This window comes from Sitodiplosis mosellana, unplaced genomic scaffold (genome assembly GCF_009176505.1).
Source record: "Sitodiplosis mosellana isolate CC-2019 unplaced genomic scaffold, AAFC_SMos_1.0 Smas_scaffold_6162, whole genome shotgun sequence".
Classification (NCBI taxonomy): domain Eukaryota; kingdom Metazoa; phylum Arthropoda; class Insecta; order Diptera; family Cecidomyiidae; genus Sitodiplosis; species Sitodiplosis mosellana.
This window is the reverse complement of record NW_022601403.1, coordinates 2,367,846-2,394,439: the sequence shown is the minus strand read 5'-3', so window position 1 is coordinate 2,394,439 and position 26,594 is coordinate 2,367,846. Positions and strand designations below refer to the sequence as shown.

The 26,594-nt window shown below is 37.0% G+C and overlaps 1 protein-coding gene across 3 annotated transcripts in view; it reads left to right on the top strand.

Moving 5' to 3' along the window:
* The first annotated feature begins 13,561 nt into the window (after positions 1-13,561).
* The window catches only part of LOC129574280 (BTB/POZ domain-containing protein Tiwaz), a 63,950-nt gene continuing 50,917 nt past the window's right edge, over positions 13,562-26,594 (top strand). Inside the window, exons 1-2 of one of the 3 annotated variants that reach the window (XM_055456066.1) lie at positions 13,562-13,882; positions 14,962-15,230. The gene's annotated coding sequence lies outside the window, so the exon portion shown is untranslated. Of the gene's footprint in view, positions 13,883-14,728; positions 14,815-14,961; positions 15,231-17,089; positions 17,116-26,594 lie in introns of those variants that run through there. The other 2 variants (XM_055456067.1, XM_055456069.1) reach the window with 2 other exon arrangements.

The window sequence follows — 26,594 nt, the reverse complement described above, 5'->3', positions numbered from 1 at the left end:
TTACACTGTAACTGGCCCAGAATGCCTTTTCAAGGCCTGATGTCTTGGTAAAAGTTGTAGATATTGACGAGCCAAACAAAACCTCATCATAGATTTTGCCGAGAATTGGCTGGAAAAATGATTTAGGTCGAAATGTTGCGATATGAATTGGCTTCCGAAATCGCTGTTATGAAAATTTTGATATGGGGCTTGTATGGGTTTTTATATGGTACCCATATGATTTTTTTGGACAAAACCTATTTTTTGAGGTATATTTTTCGAAACTGCCCGGGCCTTTTGGATGAGGGACAACTTTTTTTTTTGGAGCAGTCTAAGCGACACATAACAGCGGTTTTTTCATAGCAGTCAATCAAATATCACGATCTGTTAAAATTTCAGTATTCTACGTTGTTCAAATGTCAAAACGAGAACCGCTGTAAGAGGGCGATACGAATTTACATTGTTATTGCTTTTAATAGAAAAACACTGGCATTCAAGGAGTACGAATTTGCAAAAACAATTGAAACATAAATGAGACCTATGAACAAAGACAGTTTGAAGTAACCAATAGAATCGTTTTTTTGCTACAGTCCAATTACAATAACTGCAGAGCTTAATGTAATTATGAATCTGTCAATCACGTATCAATGAAAGTGACATTTTGACTATGCTGTTGATTAAAACTATCAGACGAATTCGTCGAATAAATAACTTGTAACAGTGATCTATAAAAATGGGGATAGGTAACTTGGCCGCCGACGGGAAATTACACTTGGTCGTCGTCGGCTAAAAGTATTTTTCAGAAGTATTACTTTTGGTCGCCGGCGGCTAAAAAGCATTTTTATCTGCGGCCAAAAAAATGAATCAATTTCTACTTCTCTTTATATTTCCGATCCTGTTGATTAATTGTTGAATTATATTTATTCTTTATGTAAAAATACTGTAATGCCAAACAATATCGCTCGCTTAGTATAATATTGCCCATAATTAGCTTCTTTTTTGTTCTAATTTTACACTTTGAACAATTCAATTTACATATTCACATGAATTGTAGTTGCCAACTAAATATCAAACTAAATAAGAATAAGGAAACAATATTTCTGCACTCTATTTCAATAAAAGCGTCCAAATAATTTTAGTACTTGATTTAGATCACGTCGGTAGTCGACTAGGCAATATAAAAATTTATTTTTTGAATAAAAGTCTTGAACCAATTTTGGATGACGCATTCTAAATGCGATCTTTTTTATTTAAAGTATCTCTCAATTTTGAGGAAAAAGTGGCCAAATTTGATCACTCTGCGAGTTTTTTTTAGCTCTCTGCCGAACTTGGGGCACAGCATATCTTTCAATTTATGAGATTCACGGTCACTTCAATATACATGCGAATCGAAATCAATTTATACTCAATTCCGTGAATTCGTTGGCTAGCGAACTATATGCGCGTCGGAGTGAAAAATCATGCAAAACATAAGAAAGACAAGGACCGCTATACAAATGTGAACATGACAAATGATCTATTGCCATTGACATTGATGAAAATGAGTGAGGTGACAAGATGATTGACAACATATGAAAGATCGCCTAAAATATCAATAATCCCATTGAATGAGAATGAGATGAAACATACCCGATCGAGCAGATACTGGCTACAATCGATAATTCAAACACTTTACAACTCATTTCCTCTCACAATTTTTCTCTCTTCACACGAACGTATTCTATACAGATACAGGACCAATTCAATGTAAACAAATGTTGTTGCAACAGTAAAACAGAGATTTTTTGTTGACAAAGCATTCGTCGTTTCGTGGACTTCAGCAGAGAGAGAGAGAGAGAGAGAGAGAGAGAGAGAGAAAATTTTATTTTATACGCCGCCACTGAAAAACAATATTTGTTCTTCCAATATGAGCAAATTCATCTAAACAAACGAATTTATTTGTTTAATAAGTAACCATTGTTGTATTGTCGAAATAATGTGCCAAAATTTAACAAATTTTGCCGAAAGTTTGCATAATATACGGATCTTTTTTTTAAATTGCAATCGGAAGTACATGTGAAATAAACGAAAAGGTGTAGTGCTTAACTATGTCTAGTTATCGCCCGAACATTTAATTCCGAATGAGACTAAACAATTTGCAGAATTATTTATCAAAAAAATATTTGAATACAATACTATTTCTTCTGATATGCTTAAAAACTACCAAATTTCACTACAACTTGAGGCAAGAAAATGGCCGTAATCAGTTGATTTTCTCATCAAATTCATTCTTTTCCGACCAATCGAATATAAATCTAATTCGGGGGTGGAAGCAAGTAAGCAAAACAGCCTGCTCGAGTAAGCAGAAAGTTCATTTTTCGAGCAGCAAATAGCAAGCTATTACAATTTTCGTCAGAAACTCGGACCGAGCAAGTTGAATTTTACTTACCAACTTTTTGGACTTCGAGCAAGCTGAATTTTGCTTTCTTACTTTACGAGCTTCATGCGAGCTAACTTGCTCGTCTACTCCACCACTTGCTACTAAAATTTTCTTGCTGATAAACATATTGTGTCCAAAACGCATATTTTCAATATCGCATAGGTAGATATCGCCCTAATATCGAACGATATTCTTCTGTTTACGTTGCCGCATTATCCGATATTGAAGACACTCGCATTGGTGTTCGTTCAATGCTGTGAAATTTACATTTCAAATGTAGCAATGAAGTTTGATGAATAATGAAAGAACAAAATCTAAAAAAATCGTAGTTCAATTTAATTTCTACTTTTTTCATTAAATGCACTGATAGAAGATATATCGTAAACCATTCAAATTGTAGCATAGTGCAAATTATAACAATTGAACAAATAGACTAATTTTGTGTTCCTGTTGTTTTTTATATCATATTTGCGAAGAACACGAAAAAACCTTCCGATATGAATTATTTGTTTTTTTTTTTTAGAAAAGTGGTTTATTTTGAGGCTATGTTACAATTAGAACTATGTTACAATTTGGATGGTTTACGATAGAACAGAATATTGAACATTTTTTACCCCTCCAAAAAAGGAACATCTGAATATTTTTCAAAGCTGCAGTTATGATTTTATGTTAAAATAGCCATTGCTATATGGCCTAATAATTTTGAACGTTTGAACCGTTTCAGAACGTTCAAATGAATGTATTTGGACGTATACGATTGTATACGATCAAAAGCATCATGCATGACACAGCGCTTTATTTAATGCATTCCACACACATTGTGATTTCGGATTATCTTGTTAGAAAAATTGTCTAGAAATTCGAAAAAAATTCCCGTTTATCGACATCATTATACAAAATATGTGAGAATCATAGAAAGATGCGCCAACAGTTAGCGGCCAACTGTTTTTTTATCATGAATATTAGAATGGATTTTTTAAAATTACTTTTGAATATTTCTTCCGAATAAAATAATTCAATGAAAAAAAAATCGAATCAGAGTATTATTACAATTTGATCAACATTGAAGCTTGCGTTACGATGCGATAGCAAATAAATGGTCTTACCGTAGTAAGACGAACTTTTTCGCAGTGGAATCCAAATACTCTCTATATTCAGTGATCTGTTTCACAATCAATCCAAATAATAAATAATAAAATTGCAAATAATTTATCGATACAAATAATTTATCAAAACATACAGAACTATTTCAAATGGTTTGATTTATAATCAGATCTTTCAAATGAAAGTCATGTTTGTATTCATTCGTATAAAATTTAGATATCGATGAATAAAAAAATTATTTCTTAATATTAAAATGCCCTTCAAAACTAGTGATATTTAGAAATTATCGCGTCACGGCTTTTGGAAAAATGCTCAAATGTTGGATTAAAATGAATTCAAACGTTTCTTTTAACTTTCATACAAAAGTGGTATTTTCCAAGGGATTTGGAACGAAAATGTAGAAATGATACCAAAGCCGTAGAGAAATAAATATTATGTTATTCAAATAGCACTGTTATTTTATAACAAAGACTGGAGTTTGCGAGATGAAATTTCTGAATCGTATGCGTTTTGCAAGCTTTATGCACAAAAATTCTATTCCAAGTGGAAAAAATATTGCGAGTTGAAAATATCACCGCGAACAATTCCATTTTTGACCCCATTGAAACTTCAGATACGGTCGATTGAACTGGAAATCGATTCTTCATAAAAAATTAAGTGATATATAGTTGCCAATAATCTTTATAAGGTGGTTAGTTTGTGAGCTATGACCGATTTTGTACGCAAAGTGTGACCATTTCGGAAATTTTCAATATTTTCACCTACAAATTCGAATTTGATACTGAAATCATGGGAAAATGATATAATCTTGCTCTCTAATTCTCAATATTTTGATGATATAATAGCAGTTTGATATGATGAAAACCATGTAGGGGGCTATTTTAGGTATCTTCCATAGAAAAGTAAGAATTTTCAGGGATTTTCAAAGGTTGGCCATAGGCTAAGTTATCCTAGGCTATATCTGAAGTGGGTGAAAATCTAATGGTTTCTAAGTCTAAACAAGCCCAAACTTTTGCCATCACCAGATCTCATTTATCTCGACTGATCGTTGAGCTATCGTGTTAACAAATTACATTAAAAAATTTGCGTACAACGTACAACGTACGACGTGGAACAGACTCACAAAACATCGCTCTAAAACCCATTTTTTCGTGTTCTACGGCCTCGAAAACGGATAGAAATCATATTTTTGGGGTGTCTTAAAATTTGGGCCAAATGCAATACTTTTACGCAGTCCACGACATGGGCCTGCGAAAAAGTAAAAGCTCTTGGAATTTTATACAACAATCGTTAGATGGCGATATCGATGCTGAACTTGAATAACATATTCAATGAATATTTTGTTCAACGTTTTTTTTCCATCTTTTTCTATTTCTTTCGAGTGTTTGGATTGCAGAAAAATGTGCCTAAAACCTGACAAGAACTTTTCGGAAATTACAATTGTAACTTCTAGTTGTCTGTGAGTAACACTAAAGTCTTCGCATTGCAAGTATCGGCATCGGCTAATTGATAAGCCATGAAATCGATTGGAATAACTCTTTACAGAGCCCCTTATATTCTTGTCGGGAAACAAAAAAACAAATTATTCTTATTTTTCGTGTGCGATTAAAGAATTGAATCTTTGGTACAAACTCGGTGGGTATGCTGCTGTGGTAGTTATTGCGTTTTATCAACTGAATACTTGGCAAATCACCCGCGGCATCGAATCAAAAATAATGCGTCATATTGGGCACAAACAATCTTTATCCATCTCGTTCACTCACATTTATATATTTGAACTTTGGGCAAATTTGTTTTGAGGCAATGAACTCACCGTGTATTTTATGTGAAATACCTTTTTCTGTTTACGTCTCCCAGTCACTTTTGCTATTCTATACAGATAAACAATTGGCCAACGCTTAAATTGTGAAATATTTTATCAGCATCAACAAATGCTGACTCTCCGAACTTGGAAAATCATTTCTGCGTGTTTTATCTTCGGGTTTGAAACGCTTTTTATGTGTTTATTTTCAGTTTTCAAACGGTCGCTTGATTTCGAACAGGTGAAAGTCGAAAAATCATGTAATTCTCAACGAGAACTAGCGCTTCTGTTCCCAAACCAACGCTTCTGGTCGCAAACAAACGTTTTGGTTCAGGAAAATGTTTGCATTGAAAATTACAAGCTCATTTAAATTGTCACTTCATAAAATCGATGAAAAAGAAACGATAATTAAAATTATAAAAAAAACAAATTTTACAAAAAAAGCTACGTCAAATAAAATGTGTGGCAATCGTTTTGTTGTGCTGAGAGATATCCTTTTCGTCGTGAACGGATGAATGGAGAGGGATGGCGGGTGATTCATTCAGTATGGCTCGTACCAAAATAAATTCTCATAGCTGTAGGTAATTATTATCGACGAAAACGCAATATCACAGCAGTCTCTCACTCTGTCTGTCTCTGTGGTAGAACCGAAGGGCGCGCGAAAGAGCTCATGTGTGTGTGTGTGTGTGTGTTTGCATGTACATATGGTCTTGATTTATTCTTGTTGTGTATTGGCTTTCGGGATCGCCTGCTTATCAGGTAATGTTTCATCGTTTTCACAGAGCCATGGTTCATATTTCGGTTTTTTGTCCCAAAGCTGTTTTTATTTAAATATTTTGTACCCGTATATATAACATTGGCATCCATGTTCGAGCACATGTACATATATTTGCACCGGAATATGTATATATAATATTTCAAAAGCCTCTCTCGTTGGTATTTTGTTATTTTTTTTTTCGAAAAATTTCGGCGTTGAGCCAGCAGCGTTCTGGTTTGCGATTCAAATGGGAAAAAAAACTCGGCTTTCAACAAATTCGATGCCCCGGAAAGCCGGGCTTGTAAGATTGTGCGAGGGCAGACGAAAATAAAATGTAAACAAATTATACACACACTATTGACATGATATTATGGATAATGTTGCCACGGATAATGCAAAAGACCGTTGGTAAGTCAAAAAAAAAAGACATCGAAAAAATATTTTTTTTTCAATCGAAAATTGAAAATCTGACGAATGAATAACGAACAAAATTGCCATTTCATTCGGACACAATTCTGCATTGCCATATATTGCGGCCATATGTGGCCGTAGAGAGTGAAAGAGTTAGTAAACCACGCGGACCGGCGTTCAATGTCGGCGTCTCTTTCTTCACGTTAATCAAGTGCAGCACACGCATCGATATGAAAACGTATACGTAAAAAGTTCGGTGCATCATAAATATGCTTTGGCATTCGCCCGAATCCGAAACTATTCGTTCACTATTTCGATTTTTGTAGTTGTTTTTTGTTTGCTTCCCTCTCTCGTCTCTTTCTCGGTTTGTTGTTGCTGGTGTCGATGCTGTTATTGTTGTTGCCGGGCTTGTTGTAAAATGTATTTAAATTTCTAATATGAAATAGTCGGCGGGAAAGAGAACGAATGAAACCGAAGAGCTCAAGAAATATATATACATATAAATATATGCGATGAATACAACGGCATCAACTGAAACCGAAACAGAAAACTGAAAACATCAACAACAATAACAACGAAAGAGAAAAAAAAGTAACTAAAATGCCAATGGCAATTATATGAAAATTACATACACATAGCAAAGTACATTATGAGTGCGCAAAGCGTAAACGAAACGCTGCCGGCTTGCCAGAGTGCCCTGAACACACACACACACACACACCGCATCGTATAACTCTCGTGTACACATCGAGCGAGTATCGGTGCGAGCGAGCGAGAAAATGACGGAACGAATATATGAGCGCTAGGGAAAGAGCAAGAGACGAAAGAAAAGTTTTTCTCTGTCTCTCTCTCTCTCTGTGTATATTTTTGGTTTTCGTTGCCGGAGTACCGAGCACAACGGCCCCAGAAAAATGATGGCAAAAGTAAGCGAATGCGATGAGGCGGTATCGAGGGAAAAAGAGCGCGCGCAACCAGCTAGTTTGTTGCTGAAAATCATGAAAATTTATACATATTCGTCGTCGCCGATTTATTTTCGTATGGATACGTATGTGTGTACCCATCGTTCTATTACACCAAAAACAAACTTCTTAGCACAAATCTGAAAAAAGGTATACGGAAACTTGCGCAAGTAAATCGCTTGCTCTTGCATCAATTTGTTGTTTCGCATGGAAATTTCTCAAAACCACCACCACCCCATCTCACAACAGCAATTATTCATTTCACTTTTCGTATCTACTTACCACCGCGCATTATCCTTTCTTCTTCTCTCTCTCTCTCTGCCCATCTTCCGACCAACCAGGCTCACATCATTTGCCGATTTCGGCTTCTATCCAAAACGATGAACACCCGCACATCCAAACCAAAAAATCGAAACGCTTTCACCACAAACACCACATCTCATTGATTGCATCATTTTTGATGCTGCTTTTCATTCATAAATTTCTCACTACTTTCGATACACAAGGTTTTCTACGTACTAACATTTTTTTCTTGCTCGAGTCAACAAATACCTCCATCGCTTAGGATCACTTGTATCGTTGAAGAAAAATAAATCGAAATATCTCTATTTGCATTCTACTTAGTTTTGCCGATTGCACGTTAAATTTAACATAAAAATTTAACTCCCATTTAACATAAAAATTTCACTAGTTCAAAACATGAAATATGATCCCGTTCCTCTGCCATCGTTTATTCGCTAACAAATCATTGAACAATTGCCGGAAATTCTATTCAATCTTTCAAGGAGTTGAAAGAACCATCGTCAACCGCTATTAGCGGTCCGGTAATAACCTGCAGTTCGGTCGTAATTTTGATCAAATTTTGCTAGAATTTATGAAAAATTGTCACTTTAATCGTTTACAATACAAGATATCCTTCACAATTTGTGTGGTTTTCTTTGGGCCTTTTCCATGAATGCATGCATTTCTTACTTTTCGATCAGATTTTGTTTTTTTTTCCTTTGGATTTTCTTTCTTCGCATTTTTCTATGTTCGAAATAGTTTTAAAAAATATTCGTGTACCTTGACTGTCAGTGTTTTTCTATTCGAAACAATTACAATTCAAATTCGCCTTCTTACAGCGGTTCTCGTTTTGATATTTGAATAACGTAGAATATTGATGTGTTGACCATTAGTGACACTCAATTGCCTGCTATGGGCAAAACCGCTGTTGTGTGTCGCTTTTTTAAAGGTATCCTTGGATACTGGAAATGGACAAAATTGACACCCATAGAACAAAAAGAACAATTTATGACCTCTTTACCCATAACTGAGACAGAAAAAAACTTAGAGCAAAAAGAGATAAATAAAGTTGCGAGCAAATGTGACACTACTCAGCATTGAGCAAAAAATACGTTTTCTGCATTTTTCTCGCTACTGAAAAGAGATAGCGACTAGGTGTCTTCGTCATTATTGTAGAATAAAAAGAACTACAAATAAGCCAAAGTGTTGCTTTGAGTGACCAAAAATGCTTCGATTCGAACGGCTGTAAAGTTAAATCTTGGCTATAAAGCAAGACACAAATCTCAAATTCAGTTGAACAGTTCAATGATGAAAATGATAGAAAAAAGAGCCTTCAATTTATCGAGCTGGTATAAAATAGGTGTTATTTCATAAGTGTGAGTATATTCCATGAAAATTGAGGGTCCAATGAAAATCATCAATTCAAAATAAAGTCGATAAAAATGGAAGTAAATGCGAAAAATCACATAGCAAAAGAATGGTCATGATGGAAAACGAGAAGAGTAATGCAGCAACATGAACAACAACAACACTACCACAACAACAGAAGAACCGGAAAAAAAATTGAGTGATATGATATTGCCGTTCGCAATCAGCGAATAATAAATAGCACGCGCACATGTCAGTTTACATAAAATAATGTTGGCCATATGACTGATGTGTATACGACTGAGAGCGGAATTTAGAGTGCGGTCGAATGAAGTGAAGAAGAGATAGAGAGAGTGAAATAGATAGAGCGGGCAAGAGCTTGACTCTCGATACCGCACATAGAATACATCGAATGGAGTCTATCGAGAGCGTGACGTATGACAGCTAGTTAGAGTCAACGCGTTTTATATGATTTATTTGACTTAAAATACATTTTGTTTTCGTTTTTATTCCATCTTCTTGCCCTCCCTCCTCCCATTCTTCTTGGTGCAATTTGTTTGATGGCATGACAGTGTGTTGCTTCTTTCGGTCTAATGAGGCGTACACCGTAGTGCGCTGGTAGTTTCAATTACATTGACAGTTTATAAAAATAAGCACGTGGCATTAGTATGTATAGTATGAGCTATTATGGTTTTGGATGTGATCCGAAGCGGGTATTCTTAAATTCTTGAACAAATGAACCTCTATTCGTTCGGCGAATAATAATTAAAATGATTGGTGGTTTTCGAGATTCGGACATTCTGATTATAAAGTTTTTTTTTATTTCTCTCGTCGATGGAATCAGAATGGGATTCCGAATGGGATGACGACGAAAAAGTCGCCTAAAAACTTAAATATACAATCATCAATTTTATTTTTATATAACATAGAAATGGGGAGACTCTCTGTTTTTTTTTTGTCTTCTGTGGTGTGCACTCACATTTCTTGGGACTCTTCCACTCTCTGTCCCTCTCTCGCTCTTTCTCTCTCTGTATATTTGTCTGTGTGTATCTAAAGGCGCTGCAAAGACACCAGATCCCGACCAAATGATGTGTGTGGTGCTGTGTGCAGTCTGTGCATACTTGGTGTACGTGGTATGGTAGGAAATGTGTATTTGCTCTTGATGAATGTCATTACTTAAAGCGATGAGGAGCGAACCGAATCGCTTCATTGCTGCCGGCCACTTTGTTCTCTTGTCGCTCGTTCGCTTCTGCCGTAGATTGGCTTCAAAATCGAGTTGATCCGTGGGCATGCCACAGGCCATTACAATATACTCACCAACATTTGGAACACATCAAGTCTTCAGTTCCTCCACCATCATCTCTGTCAATTTGTTGTTGTGTGTGTGCGTGTGTTTTTTTTAGCTTTATTCGTTCGATTCGTCTCTCATACGTCATATGCTTACACAAACACTCTTCGTCGCTCGTCTCTCTCTCTCTCTCAGCCCCTTCGCTGTTCCGCTCTTTCTTTCTATCGCGCAAAGAACATTTCGATTTTTATTATTTTATATCTTCTTTTTTTGTGTCCTTGTTGTTGTTTTAGCTGGTTGTTGTGTGAATGTGTTCTCTCTCTCTGTGTGTGTGTTTTTTTTTTCGCCGTGTTCAAGCGGTGCAATTTTGCTGTGTACGCTCTCAATCTTCATCGACGATGCTAGTTGCTTGTTCCCTTTCGGCTTGAAAGTCATTTAAAATGGGTACATACACGCATACGGTATGGAACGAGTTCGACTCTATATAAAAATGTTCATCGCCAATGGCATTCTATATGATGTGTGTATAATGTATAAATATACATGAAAATCATTGAGCATTGGTGATTTCAGCTGGTGAATAGCATGGTCTCTCTCTCTTTCTCTCTTTCTCTCCCTCCATTTTTGATACCACAACAACGATATGACTCGCGCGTGCAATGCAACACACACTCAGAGGGACAGAGATGCACTGCGAAGAGAAACTGAGTGAAAAAGACCGAGAATAAGCATCAACATTGACGAATTGTGTGATTAGCGCGCGCTTTTCAATATAAAAAAAAAATATATCGTCCAAATTATTATGTTAGCTTTTTCCCTTAAACACGCGTGTCACACTGTCGCTGACGTGCGTACTCAAGACTGCGCGCGCTCGTTCGATCTCTCGCTCCAGTTGGATAGGTCGTTAACGCGCTACCCTTTAAAATTTGTGTCGTTCATCGATCTCTTTTCGGATGGACTTTGCCGAGAAAAAAAAAGATAAGCAACCGCAACGCCAATTTTTTTTTCTCCTCCAAAATAAACGAGAAAATAAATTGAAATCAAACTGATGAGAGCGAATACACAGTAGAAGAAGAAAAAAAAGCCGACCAATAAAACATGTATATCGACTGAAAAAAAAATGTCACTGTTTTTTCCCTTCTTTTGGTTAGTACACGCAGAGCGAGCGAGTGAGCGAGAGAGAATGAGAGAGAGAGAGAGAGAGCCACGGCGAGAATTTACCATCGGTGTATTTCGAAGTGAATTTAAATATTTCAGAATATTGTATCGATTGATGCCGTTGGCAAAATGATTCAGCACAATTCAATTCTAGTTGCCATTCGCCCATTGAGGCGCGCTTAACGCAGAGCGGAGAGAGTGTTTTCATGCGGTTTAAGTTTACGAGTAATGGTTTCGTTGTCGATTCCGTTTTTCATAGTCTGTACCTTCTTGTGAAAGGTGATCGAATTGTTGTTTTGCAACCGATGGAATCAAAAATTGTCATCGAGTCATTTAAAAAGTTAAACTTTTGGTTTGTTAACTTTTGCTACACCGTTAAATTTTGGAATACAATAACACAGGGATAAAAATAACCGATATATCGATATACCTTGCTGTAGCAAGGAAAGAGAAAGAAGAAGTAAAAGCAAGGAAAGAGAAGATAGCAAAGGATGACCAATCGACGATTGGCAATCTTTGATATAACGGCCTCAATGTGACCACCTCATTTCCACTCATTTCAATCAAGTTTCAATTGCAAGATATCATCACACATTCCACACCGAAATTCCATTAAATTTAAACACATATAAATAGGTCGTGCGAGCCGAAACGGCATCCGATTATTGAATCGCTTCAACCACCACCACCCCAGTATTAGCCCCATTCAACACTTCGATGCAAAGCCACAGACACAGACACACCGACACGTGCATACGTACCCCAGCGCACCGATTAGGAAAAGTAAACGGTGCAACAACGATGCGATAACGCATTCGGCCAACACTCTTTAAAGGCTTAGGGTTTGTCGGGAAAAAACAATAAACACCAAAAGCAAGCGTTTGTTTCGTAAATGCTAAATAGCCAAAGAGTATCAAAAACATCAACAAACCCAAAAAACGGTTTTCGCCACTCTCCATATCGAAGAGTATGGTTCGTGTTGGCCGCACGCGCGCACGCACACACAAATACAGTTTAATTCAGTTGCTTGCAACCCTCTCGAGCACACACAAAAAGCCACGACTCGTGAGCGTATGGCATTTTCCTTAGACTGTCAACATCGATTCAGCCAAACGACTCATGGCTCCGGCTTACATTTTCGGCTAAATTGCCAAAGACAACAAACCAAATATACGTACACATATCAAAGTAAATCAGTCAAAAAGCTGAAGGAACACCACCGAAACAGATCCATGATACATGGAACATTGAAATAACATTTTGTGTACATTGACATTGTGTATAACATAACAACAATGACGACCAAAAATACACTCCGAAAAGAGGAAGAAAAAAAAACCGACCGACCGAAAGCCACAGAACATTCTCCATTATGCTGCACATGCTGCCGTCGAACGAATAAACACTTTGTAAATGGATTCTTATACTGCTACTGCCCGTCCGTTGCAGCAGCAGCAGCAGCAACGCGCTCGCTCGCTCACAATAACAACAACAACCGATTTATAACACTGTTAAGCGCCAAAGATCACATCGGCTATGGAAAATGGTTCTCTTTCAATTTTCGCCACCATGGTCGTTGCAACACGAACGGTCGTTTCTCACCCAAGCCAAAGCACGATGTATATGCTGCTGCAGCCACCGTCGTTGTAGCCGCCGCCAACATCGCCATCTCCGTCGTCGTTTTCATTGTTGTTGTTGGCTGTCAAGCAACAGCCGTTTAACGTTAACGGGCCATCGTGTGTCTTGATTATCCATATCGTATCGTGTGCAATTCTCTCTCTCTCTCTCTTTCTCTCTTACGGTATCATTCTCTTTCTCCCTTGCTGGATCGCTCAAACGGTCGGTGTGAGCGTGTGTGTGTGTGTGTGTATGAGTGTGAATGCGTGCGTCACGGCTGCTGCCTCTACTACTCTCACTCATTGTATGCAGACATTGCCTGCTAACGAACGAATCGAACCGAGCTTTTATTTTGTTATTGAGTTCGTCGTTCCGTTTCGCGCCGTACACACTTTGGAATCAACAACAAACCTCGAGAGCATGGTGTCAGTATGATTTCGGGCATCGAGGCAGTTACTTGTGCATCAGAAATCATTGCCAAACGCGCTCAGTCGCTAGCACAGATCACAAATTAACTACAACGTCCTTGCCATCATTATCATCGGAATCAGAATCGTTATCAACGTCAAGATTTTAGTGCATTTTTTGAAGAAAAAAAAATTGTTTGTTGGTGTTGTGGTGTGTGGGACAGAACGAAAAAGTAAAAAAAAAATATATACGAACAATTGATCAACAAAAAGAGAAAAAAACTTCGTGTTTTTTGATAAAAGACAAATTTCGTGCAAAACAATTTTGAAAAGTAAATACACAATTTTTTAAACACATTTTTGATTGTGATGTTTGGTTTTTATTTTCATGGTTCAGTTTTATTTTGGGTTTTTAAATCCGTTCGATCGTTTGAAAATGAGCAATTTGAATTGAATTTTTCTTCTTTTCTTGTCGTTAAATGAATATTTGATTTGAATGTACTGGAATGTTGACAAATTCGATGCAATCAATCACACCGTGCGGAATTGGACTTTAAACAATTTCTTTAAATCGCCTTACTTTACTTGGTTGATATTACTTTTATCCAAATGATCTCAACGCACTCAATCCAAAAAATCATCACTCGCGCTGTTTGACCACCAAAAAAGTGATTGCAATCGCGTTCGAATGATTTTTTTAACGATGACGAACGACAACCACATTTCAGTATAAAAACAGCATCAACTGAAGAGAGAGAAAAAATGGTTTGAAAAAACGACGCACACACACGTCCGAATACATTTAGAAGCAGAAAAAAAAACGCAGAACAACAATTACACGCGATAAACATGAAATGACTTATTAGATACGTACATTTAATCGCCGCGAGTAAAATTGAACCGATGTCTTTGTGTTTTAACAATTCACACACACACACGCGCGGGCACGCAATTTATAGCCATTGCTGAATCGTCGTTAGTTATTGATTGTGATTTTTTTTTTCAATATTTTTTCTCTCTCGTACGCCCGCCCTTCTCACTCTTTCTCGTGTATTGCATCCGGAGAATGGGTTTTGTATTTGATGGTCGCTTTGTTTTTGTTCTGTCGGCATATTTTCCGTGTGTGTGTGTGTTTTTAATTTGTCTTTTTCAATTTGTTGGCGCTAGAGCTCATCAAACGTGGTTCATCATTTGGGTTTTCTGTTTTCTTCTGTCTTTCATCGAATGTGATGCGTTCATTTACGTATTAGACACACTCGCGCATGTAAAGTTCTTTTTTTTCCTTGTGTTGAATCAAATTTATGTTGTTTTTAATATTTACTGTTCTGATTTAGTATTTGATACACAATCGTAAGAACCGTACGTGTTTTCGTTCAAATTTCTTTCATGTTCGTTCATAACTTGTTTTCAGAGGCTCTTGAGAGACAAAGTGTTCATCACACTCAACCCGAAAAGGATCACACGTTTCAATTTAAATATTATCATCGCCTGACGATCGCATCATTGCCTCTATCATCAACATCATCGTTCTTGTCGTTTGATCGATCGATTTTTTCCGTTGGAATCCGTGTTCGACAAAAGCGACAAAATTTTTGTGTACGATATTCTACGACCGAGCACCGCGACACTGGATCAGCGGGGGCATATTGGTTCGGATTCAGCCACAAACTGCATCAAAAGGTAATATTTTCTCTAGTTTTTGATATTAAATGATTTACATTGTAAACATTGGACACAATTGGTGTGTTATTTATTCATTTTAATCACATGCACAATTTGCAAGCAAAAAATTATGCGTTTTCTAATGTAATTCAGGTGGCGTGCGTGCGTGCGTACGACCATTCTTATGAGCAAATCCTGATAATCAGACAAATTATACACAAGCCCGTTATTATCCCAACCCCATTCATTAGGCACTCGTTTAAACGAACCGCTGAAATGATACACCTGCATACTACACAGACATACAATCGAGCAATCAATCTGCACATTCATGGGCTATGGAACAGGTTTTTCAAATCATTATCACAGAATTCACAATTCGAATCCACAAGAACTCTGCACGATAAACTCAAATTTATTCAACAAATCTACCTAAGAATGAATTATTTTGATAAATTCTTCTGTCCTACAATGGTATCAAATTGCAACTGAGGACCGAACTCAAAGAACGTGTTGCAAAAGTGTACCGCTGTAAGATTCATTACGAATGGAAAATTTTACACGTTCAATAAAACGTCGTTCATATGGGCAATCGTGTAACATTTTCTTTGGCCTCGTCAATTTTCATTTTAGAGCGTGAGACAAGTGAGCTTCCGCCCGATTTCGTTGATGCACCAGCCTATTTGTGCTTGATATTAGAGTGATGTAATATTGCATACGTAATGTAGTTGAATGCGTTTTCAAATTGCTACCATATGTAGCCATTCTTTCATATCTTTCATTACACGAAATTCGTTAGTCTGTTTGGAAAATAGAGTGAAACATAGCTTAACGATGAATGGAATCAATTTGATTCAAACAGCATTCAAATATTATGAACAATTTTCGTGCAAATCGGTAAACAAAAGAGTAATTCACAGAAAATATCGATCAAAAACACTACGTACGACATAGAAATACTTTATAAAATACGGTTTTTGTCATAATTGGACAAGACTTTGCTATTGGATTCTTCTGATGAGCATGTCTCGTCATATTCTCGGTCATTTTCGATCTGTCTCAGGAAGAAATTTAAGTGAGAAATTCCAGAAATGGCTTAATTGCGAAAAATGCGTGAACTCCTTATATTCTCTGGCTTGTTATTGTTTCTATTGGAAAGGAAATTGAGAATTTCCCAGCAACAAGTCCCATATGTCTAATGAAAAGATCGATACAGTAAAACCTTTGATATACAGTGATATTTGTTGATTGTTTGGATTTAAATTTCATATATTCCATCGATTAAATCACTCTTATCGCGATGTTTTACTTTACTTTGGTGATTTATTATCAAGTTGCAATGTTAATCAGCACAGTAAACTAAAAACTAATGTTAATTAGCACAGTATAGAATTATTATTTGCTAAATGCTCAGAATTTGCTAATGATTTCGAAAGAGTAGACGAATAAAGTCAATGAAAACTTGAATCAGAATAAGAAGTTAATAAATCAACATTAAATTCAAATTAGAAGAACCCTAAAACAGTTTACATCAATGTCGAAATTATCACACAATTCTAAGGGAGAGACACGAAACTTAAATGAGTAAAATTAGAAAATTATTCAACGATAATAGGAAAAATAGAAGAAATTCGTGAGTTTGGTTTGCCAATGTTAACGCTTATGGACATATTGTTTATTGTTTACAAAATAGTCCCGTTTGGTCTTCCATAAGCGTTGTATTGACAGTGTAATACGCTCTGCAAGCAATTTTACTAGAAATAATAGCACAATATTAGCACTTTTGCACCAAAACTAGAAAAATTAGAGGACATAAAGCAAAAAATATATAAAATTGAGTGTAACCTAGACTCTAATAGAATTTTTGTCTTGCACATAGACACAATTGATTCCAGATCCAATTGTACGTACATAACTGTTCAGTTCAAACTAAAATCAGACATTTAAATTTGAACATCTCCAATAAATTTACATTTATTCCATTTTAATATTATCAATATGAAAAAATTCAGATCAAAATTTCAAATCAGCCATGTTGATTCATCACAAAATTCGCCCAAAATCAAAATGATCGGCATCTACAGCGAAATGTTCTTAGCTATTTCTAATTGCGATGCATAACATTGTTCTAATTTTAATTATAACTGAACATATTCAAATTTTGAACTGCAAACTGTTTGAAATGTGTGTGATGCAGTTCATTATGTGGTATGTAAATTGAAATGATGCTCGAATAATTTCCTTTCAATTGAAAAGTACACCGAAAAATTCACCGAAGTATTCGGCATGATTATCGTCGTCATTGCAATTTGGTGAGTGAATGCACGTCAGAAATGAAATGAACGAAGAAGAAAAAAAAACACGTAAATAAATAAATAATATGGCCTCGTCGTGTCTATGTCACATGAAACCCTCTCTCTCTCTCTCTCTCTCTCTCTCTCTCTCTGTGTGTGTGTGTGTGTGTCTGTGTGTATGTTTCTCTCTGGGTTTTCGGTGTCGTTTTCTATTTCTATCTTGATTTTCGATTATTTTAATATGCCCGCCGGCCATTTGGCCGCAAGCACATCATTTCGGAATGAAAAAGTCGAAAGCGAGCAAAACGATAGAGAAAAGAGAGGCACAGAGTGGAACATAGAGAAACACAGACAGAGAAAAAGCGAGTGAAAGAGAACGAGAAAGACGGACGCTCTCGGCACGGCAACGAGATGTCGGAAGATGGGCAAATGAGATGGAGAGTTTGTGTTTATGAAATCGGGTATTTGCTGTGTGCAAACATTCCAAAAATCATTGCCCTACCAAATTCGGCAGCACTGTGCGTGTGTGTTTGTGTGTGTGTGTGTTGAGTGTATTTTGATAAAATATAAATATATGGAAATGTAAGTTCAATTCACAAAAGATGTAAGCTAAGCATGGCATACTCTTTTGTATGTGCCATCACTTCTTTTCGGCTACGAAACACACAGAACCAAATGACACAACGCCCAAAATGTATTCATGTCACTCGAAAATAAAATTGTTCACGCACAATTCCAACCACCGAAATATAATTTCCGTTTACTTCTCTCTCTCCGTCTCTCAATTTGCAGTGCATTTAGTTTTTGAAAATTCGCTGCTTTTTCCGTTGGCCATTGTGTTTATCGTTCTTTGGTTGTTGTTGCTGAGCTCGATTTTCGGCTACTTTAAAAATCGTTTGTACCACGAAAAAAAAACGGAGTATAAATTGCAATTTCCATATTAATAAATGGGAATTTACGATGGTTGAGGTGGAATTTTGCGTCGTGACACCGCCAAACCAACCGAGAATCAAGAATGGAAATGAACAATTTAATACACGATTGTTATGCAATCTACACCGAGCCTAGCACAACATCAACCAAAACGATCGAGAAAAAAAAAGTACACCAGATTCTGGTCTGGCCACCAAGTTTTGTGTAGAAAAGGAAAACAAGAACCAAAGGGAAAAGAGCAACAGAAAAAAAAACAAAGCGAACGAGTGCGACCAAAAGGAGATGTGAATAACGACGTTGTCGACGACAACAGAAAGAATGAAAGCAAAATTGCATATTTCGTAAAATTATTCGCGACGCATCCTGTAATAATATCAATGCAATTTATTCAGGTGGCGCAAATTTACCATTTGCTGCTGCCGCTGATGATGAAAACGGCTTTAGATGTGCCATTTTTGTTGTTGTTGCCCGTAATTTGTTTTCTCCACAATTTTTTTTTCTTCTCTTCTTTAAATATATCAAGTTGATAATTTATACATGCTCATGTGCATCGAAATTATGGTGATCGGCCGACAATTGCATTTTGTCATCAGGGACAGAGGGAGAGAGGAGGGTGGGCAACTCGTCCGCTTTCAGTGTCGGTTTTGCGCGACACATCCGCACTAACACACTTTAAACACACTGAGCAAAACAAAAGCCAAGAATTCGATATAACTGGCGGCTTTGCCTACTGCAAACCGCACCGCAATTCGATGCACAGAGCGAACAGATATGTGAATCGTTAGGTCGGCGTCGTCGTTGTCGTAGTCGTCGTCGTCAACGTGCACACATAATATCTTTTCTGAAATGATAAACACATATAATTTTCTTATAAAATGCTACTGTAAATTTTGCCGCCGGCCATTTATTCGGAATAAAAATGATACACTCACATAAACATCGAGCACATTTGGGTGCTTCTCTTCTTCGGCTGCTACTGCTGTGTGCTGCCATCAGTTTAAATGAGTTGCAGCGTATGCCTGTGTGTGTATGTTTGTGTATGTATTTTGCGATAAGTTCGATGAGCGCGTTTTTTTTTGCACTTATTTTACCTGCGATGCCATCACATATAAATGCACGCATGCAAATGTTTTTTTTTCGAAACATTTGGCTACAACATCAGCAACCCATTTCAACTTCACCATTTGAATCATCCAAATACGACAACGTTTATATTGCAATCACATTGACTTTTTTTCGGCATTTGCTCAAATCGTTCAATGATCTCAATGCAACGAATGGAATTGTCCGATGATTTCAATTACAATGCAAATGTTCAATGATCGAATGCGAATGCACAATGTGCATTGTGCATTGCACATTGTTTGAAATGCGATTAACTGAAATATCCAAGTCGAAAATATCGCGTCCAGTTTCGAATTGAGGCTGTGAGAATGAAAATGGCAATACAAGAATAAACATTCTGAAACGCATAAAAAAAAATTCGCAAAAAAATTCGCAAATGCAAAAGTGAAACATGAATTTACATGGGCAGCATAGGAGGTTCATGGTTCACTTTTGCGTATTCAGAACTCATGATTCACTTTTGCGAATTTTTTTTTCTTGATGCGCTTCAGAATGTTTATTCCTGTATTGCCATTTTCATTCTCACAGTCTCAATTGTGATGCTGAAGACATAAGTGTGAACAAATATTGACATTTCGGAAGAGAATCCCTTTTGTTTCATTCTCCAGTAGAAGAATCATTCTTTTTTCACTATTTTTCTTCATTCCCGAGTTTCTTATCGTTTCTTTGGTGTTTTTTTTTCTCGATTCAAATGATGATGTACCAATTTAGACTGAGTGAAAGAGAAGACACGTAATTCATTTGAATATGTAATACCATTTGTAACGGCAGAGCTCCGAGCTCTGTTTATTTCTTCATAAAACTTCCATCGTCTTCGAAGAAGAATGACATAAGCTATTAATGGATTTTTAATAATCATCACCTTATGACTCTCACCTGATTAGACCGATATCAAAAGAGACAGTGTTTGATTGAAAAATAATTGAGCGGTTGGAAGAGAGTCAATGGATTATATTTTTGCATTGATCCAAACTTTCTTCTTTCCATTGGCTTTTATTGGTGACGTTTTTTTCGGTTGAATTCAATCGTTTAGTTGATTTGAAACGTTTCAACGTTTGTCCACTGCTGCTACTCGCTTCAACAACTCAACCAAACTCATGTCATCAATTCAACCGAACTTGACTCACACACACAAAAAAAACATCCATTCAATTGAACCAAGTTCCAAAAAAAAAATCACACTTGCGTCTCAATTTGAAAGTATTTCGAGAGGATGCTGTTGAATGCCATTGCCATTGTGTGTTTCGCTAATGATCAATCAATTACCGTAATCCACTATGAAATGTCTCTCGTTCTTGTTGCCGATATTGAAATAATAACGTTGTCTTGTTTTGCGATTGGCGCTCTTTCTATCGATTGTATCACGAGCAGCAGCAGCAGGTCCATTTATCTTGGTCGTACAGTTTGGTGAACGTGATTGTGTTGTGAACACATCTCACTACCACTCTTTTTTTGCTCATCTCATTTGCAACTCGTTTTTGCGAATGCAGCAATGTGTTTTATTTGTTTCTTTTTTTTGATGTTGGTTTTATCGTTGTAAAAACTTATCGCGCACGATGATCACCATTCAACTGTGCAAACGGTGTATTTTCTGCGCGATCCGTTAATTGGACCGAATGCGGAAAAACAGCGCTTGGTGTATGTGTGCGCCAAATCAGTGAGTGTATATGTGTGTCTCTTTTCAAATGTATGCGCTCTGGCCACTATGAAATTGCAATGAATATCCATTGCCTGTCCATTTACTATTCGCTGCGCGCGAGAAGAAAATGTAATTTATGAGTGGAAATCATTGAAGATTTATTGAGCCATCAGATTGTAGAAAGCGCGCACACAACACCAGAGTGAATGAGAGAGGGAGAGAGAGAGAGAGAGAGAGAGAGAGAGAGAGAGAGAGAGCGATAGAGATAATGGCTAATGGTCGAAGCCTCAAATTATATGTGTGGCAATTAATTTGCCAGTTGAAGTTGAAACAAAGTTCTGGCAATTAAAATGTAATTAAGACATTTTCAATGAAATATTGAATGTAATTTTTTGATTGCGATTTTAAAATGCCAAACGCAGTCCGTTCTAATGGGTTTTTGGTTGTGTTTGTAAAGCGTGAGCTCATGCTGTGCCACACTCTCTTTTTTTTGCAACATTTGGACAATTACAATTTCAAATTACTGCGATTGGATTGACATTTCTTGATATGCAACTTCTGCTAGTTAACTAGTGCGAATTCGCACCGGCCAAATTAAATGGTGAAATAAGATTGGATTCTTTTGGACGCAATGTATCATCATTAGGATCGATTAGGAAAGTAACAACATTTTTCAACGTTTTTTCTTGACAAACGAACATATTTACATAGTTGAGCGTCACATCGGCGGCAGTTTGAATATATATCCCGTCACATTTGATTCAAATGATCAATTTTTTGTATTCTGACACAATTTTTTTTCTTTCTCAATTTGACTAAAAAAAATGCCAGGTTAAACAAAAAAACTAACATAATTGCATCGAATTTGTAATGAAGATGATAATATCCCGAAATTATAACAAGAAGAGCGAAAAATAACACAAAATGTTTAAGAAACCCACTGAATTGATGGAAAAAAATCGGGAAAAGCACGACATTTTTGGACAAAATCTGCAAATTTGCAAAAAAAAATGGAATCGTTGAAACAGTGAATGGGTTGAAGTAAAATTCTTTCAAAATCGAATCAGTCGAAGTTTTAGAAGAAAAATGTCTGATCAATTTAGATTAATCCCATTTTATTCAACTAGCTCGAGAATTTGAAACAAAAGCTGGTTAAAAATTTCAACTTGGAATCAAGATGCTGAGGAGATTGGAATCAAAGTAATTGCGGGTGGAATATAAATGAAAAATGAGATTGCCAAAAAAAAAAATATGCAAAAAGTGAACATATATTTTGGTTGGACAGAGAGCGAGCGAGAAAATGAGATATTGAGGAAGAGAGAGAGAAATAAAGAGAGAATGAGACAAAGACAGAGTGCACTGTACACAGTGGTGCAATGCTGTTGGCAGCAGCATCATCATCTGTGGCGGCAATGACGACGACGGCGGCAGCAGTATCATATCGAAACGGCAGCAGCCGAGGCAATAATATAATTGGAAACGCACAAAATTGGATTCACACAAAGATGAATATGAGCATGAACGTTGAAAACATCATCTACATAAATTAACTGCCACTGCATAATTCATTTGAATGGATGCATTGCACACAGAAGGAAGGCAAACGAACGAGCAAGCCCATTCTCTCTCTCTCTCTCTCTCTCTCTCTCTGCATCCAACAACATGGATTTATCCTACATGCGATTGCATTAATTTTATGAACGTGTTTATGCCGTAAACATTTTCTGGCTAATAACCATCAATACCTGTTAATGCAGCTCACATTTTCAGAGTGTGGCTCATTTTGTTGTTGTTTTTTTTGCCTGGTATGTTTTGGTGGATCAGCGATGCTTGTCGAAATGGCAATGGTTGTGATGATGATCAGAGGCAGTGGCACGAGCTCTGTGGCTAGAGGAAAGAGAGAAGGAAGTGGCAAAGAATTATAATCGGCCATTGTGTGTGTATATATTGTGTATTCGGAATGGATGTCCGTCGGTGCTCTGCAGCTATGCCAAAGAGAAGCTACATTATTTGAGAGAGTGTTGAATGTGTGTGTGTGTGTGCCTTGTGCAGTGTACGCGTGCTATTTTCAACTCATACTCATTTCCCGAAAAACCATTATCCATTCTTATACGTATTGTGTGGTTTATGCATGTGATGGCGGCAAAATTTCAATGGAATTTTCACAATTCAATAAATTAATATAACTCTAATAGTTTGCATTTGCTAAATGCTCAAAATTCCCAATGCGCATCGATCCATGATGCATTTCAGGCCGAAGGTTAGTCCCTTTTTTTGGTTCAATCCAAACAACACATACACATATTCAACTATTGTTGCCGATTTTTTATTTCATTCCTCTTGCTCTCAGTCGCTCAGACGGTACAAATTTCGATAATAATCGAGTTTATTGTTATTATTTTACATTCAGAGTGAAAGATAACACATAGAGAGGGAGAGACAGGGAGAGGGAGAGAGAGAAAAAAGAGGCAACTGTTTGTTCGGATTCATTTCACACTTCATTGGTCTGGATATTGAAGATGTACTGCAACACATCATTTGCATACAAATGCGGACAATCGCATTTCCCCAATCCCAAACGATGATGTGTGCGCGCGTGAGCATATATGTTGCTCGCTCTCTCACCTACTCTCACATACACTCACTCTGCCTTTCGCTCTCTCCTTCACTCTCACACACACTCTGCCTCTTCCTCTCTCACTCTGTACAATGGCGCGCCAGCTCCAAAATTTCGATCTATTATTTCCATTCGCATAAGTTTTGCCATGATTCCCGATAGTGTTCACAGTCGATTTGAGAGTGCAACAAACAAGAGCAGATATTTTCACACAACAATAACAACAACAATAGAAGAAAAAAAACACCCGTCCAAACAAGTTGAAAGGCTTAAAATCCATTCACATTTTAACCATACACACACACACACAAGCACTTTTGCACTGAATTGCAACTGAATTGTACCGATATCTCTACCCAGAGCGAATATTAATATTGTTCGCTGAACATGCCACAAACAAATGACTCGCACAAATCCAAATCCACCGCAATCCCAAAATCTCGAAGAGAATCCAAATGAAATGAAGTACATTTTGGTTGAGAAAACAATAGCAAGTTGCCGATTGGCGCCTATGAGAATAATCTCTTTTCACTCACTCACTTGCTTACTCGTTCACATTCAACCAATTTTCAAAATATGTGTGTAAGCGCCCCCCCCCCCCCCCCCCCCAAAGCCGCCCAAAGAACAAATTAAAATTTACAAAATGTACAACGAAAATTGAATAGCAAAAATGATTAAATTACACGCGATGAACATTGCACACACTTGCCGCTTGTTTGATGATGATGGGTATTTTGGATGCACACGCAGTTCCAACGACGATCAGCCCATCCGATTGTAGCCACCCAACCTGACGATGCCGCGTGTATGCAACCCAATTCACTTTTTATTTGTGACCGTGTACAAAATCGAATATTGCACCGAAATCAAGCGAATCAAATACAAAACCCGTCCACAACATTGTAACAACCATAACCAAACATTCGAAATGTTGCTGCATGTTTTTTTTATTGTAGTTCGTACAAATCTATTTTAATTGGTAATTTTATATATATATGAAATATATATATTAATTTGATTCATTTATTTTAATGGCCCATGTGTGTGTTGTTTGCATACTCGATGTTAATCATTGATCCATCGAAAACGTAATTTTCCGAAATATAATTAACAAAGTTTACACAGGAAAATATGTCACATGTAAATCGAAATGAATACGTATGTGTGTGTGTCATACACACACGCACACACGAGAGGAAAAAAATGGACACCGCAGAAAAAGTCTACAAACATAAAATTGGTGCGTCAATTTGCGCGAAAAATCCTCTACCACCCTCCCGCCTCCCCTTCGATCAACCGCACTAAAATCGCGAGTTTACGATATTTAGGTGAATTGCATTTCCATTTCCTCGTTTCGATATGATGATGATGATGATGATGATGATGATGATGATGATGATGATGATGATGATGATGATGATGGTTCCGTTGTGTGTGCGTGTATGTCCATGGGAAATTGATTCGATTGAAAATGAAATTGTTCGCAGCTCGAGGAGAGCGAATGCTGCCGCCGCTGCCCTTGCAGCCATAATCGATTCTGTGCTTTTAGACAATTTTATACACAAACTATTCATTGCATCGCTCTCGCTATGCATTTATATCCTCTGTTTTTCGTTTCAATCGTCATTCCACGCGCGCGTCTTCCTCTCTTTCTTCCTCTCTTTCTACTTTCCTCCCCCTCTTCCTCCCTCGCTTCCTCTCCGCTCTCTCTCTCTCTCCCTCTCTCTCTCTCTCTCTCTCTCTCTCTCTCTCTCTCTCTCTCTCTCGATTCGCATTCGAATTTGCAATTGCCAAATTTTAATCACATTTTAAATTGTAATTACAAATTTGTGAATTGAAGTCGAAAACCAGTTGTTTAGATCGAGATAAAATGTTTTTGTGACCCGAAAACAATGTGTGTGTGAATGTTCTCGGTTTGGTAACCAAACTTTGGTTGTTGTTACATAGAGGAATATTGAGTGTGGAGATGAGGCACCGCGAGAGGTCGATACAACGTCAATGCATATGTAAACTTCAAATGCATTTTTTGTCACATATATTTACAAAATTGCCAATGTTTTTTGTCCGCACACGTGCGCATTCCACACATGAAATGATGTAAATTGAAAAGTGAATAATATCGCCAATGGGATGATTTAATGTATGTATCGAATGACCTCTATATAGATCTCTAATACCTGCGTTGCATCTCTTTTCACTGTCCTTCTCTCGTTTTGTTTTAAAATCAGATTTTTGCTCCTCTTTCATCAGATCAGATTTTTTAAAAAACAAAAAGTGAATTGTCCCCGTGTGTACATAATTTAGACTCCAAAACTGACCGTCTGACTAAAATGACCGAAAAAAGCTAAAGAAAATTGTCTATCTCTTCGATCGAGAGAGTTCTCGAGCTAGGCGATTTGATTTGCCATAAATAATATGGGTAGTGACAACCAATTTGAATGCAAACTGGATGAAAAAAACCGAAACATTGGTTTCGTTTCGTTATAACTGCCAATGGCTATTTGAACGAATATGATGTCGCATTATTATCATTATATTTCTTGTGCGATTATGCTGTTGTTTTCCTCTGCCGGTGCGCGCATAATAATTTTCTACGCGGCCAATCGATCGAACGTATGAACGATTGAACGAACGTGGAAAAAATTACGGCGATACGGTGAAATGTCAAGCGTAAAAGCCCCCAAATCCGCCAAAAGATAAACATATCCGAGAGAAAGAGAGAGACGTACACACACACACACGCCGTCAATAAAACTGTAAGCATTCATAAATTG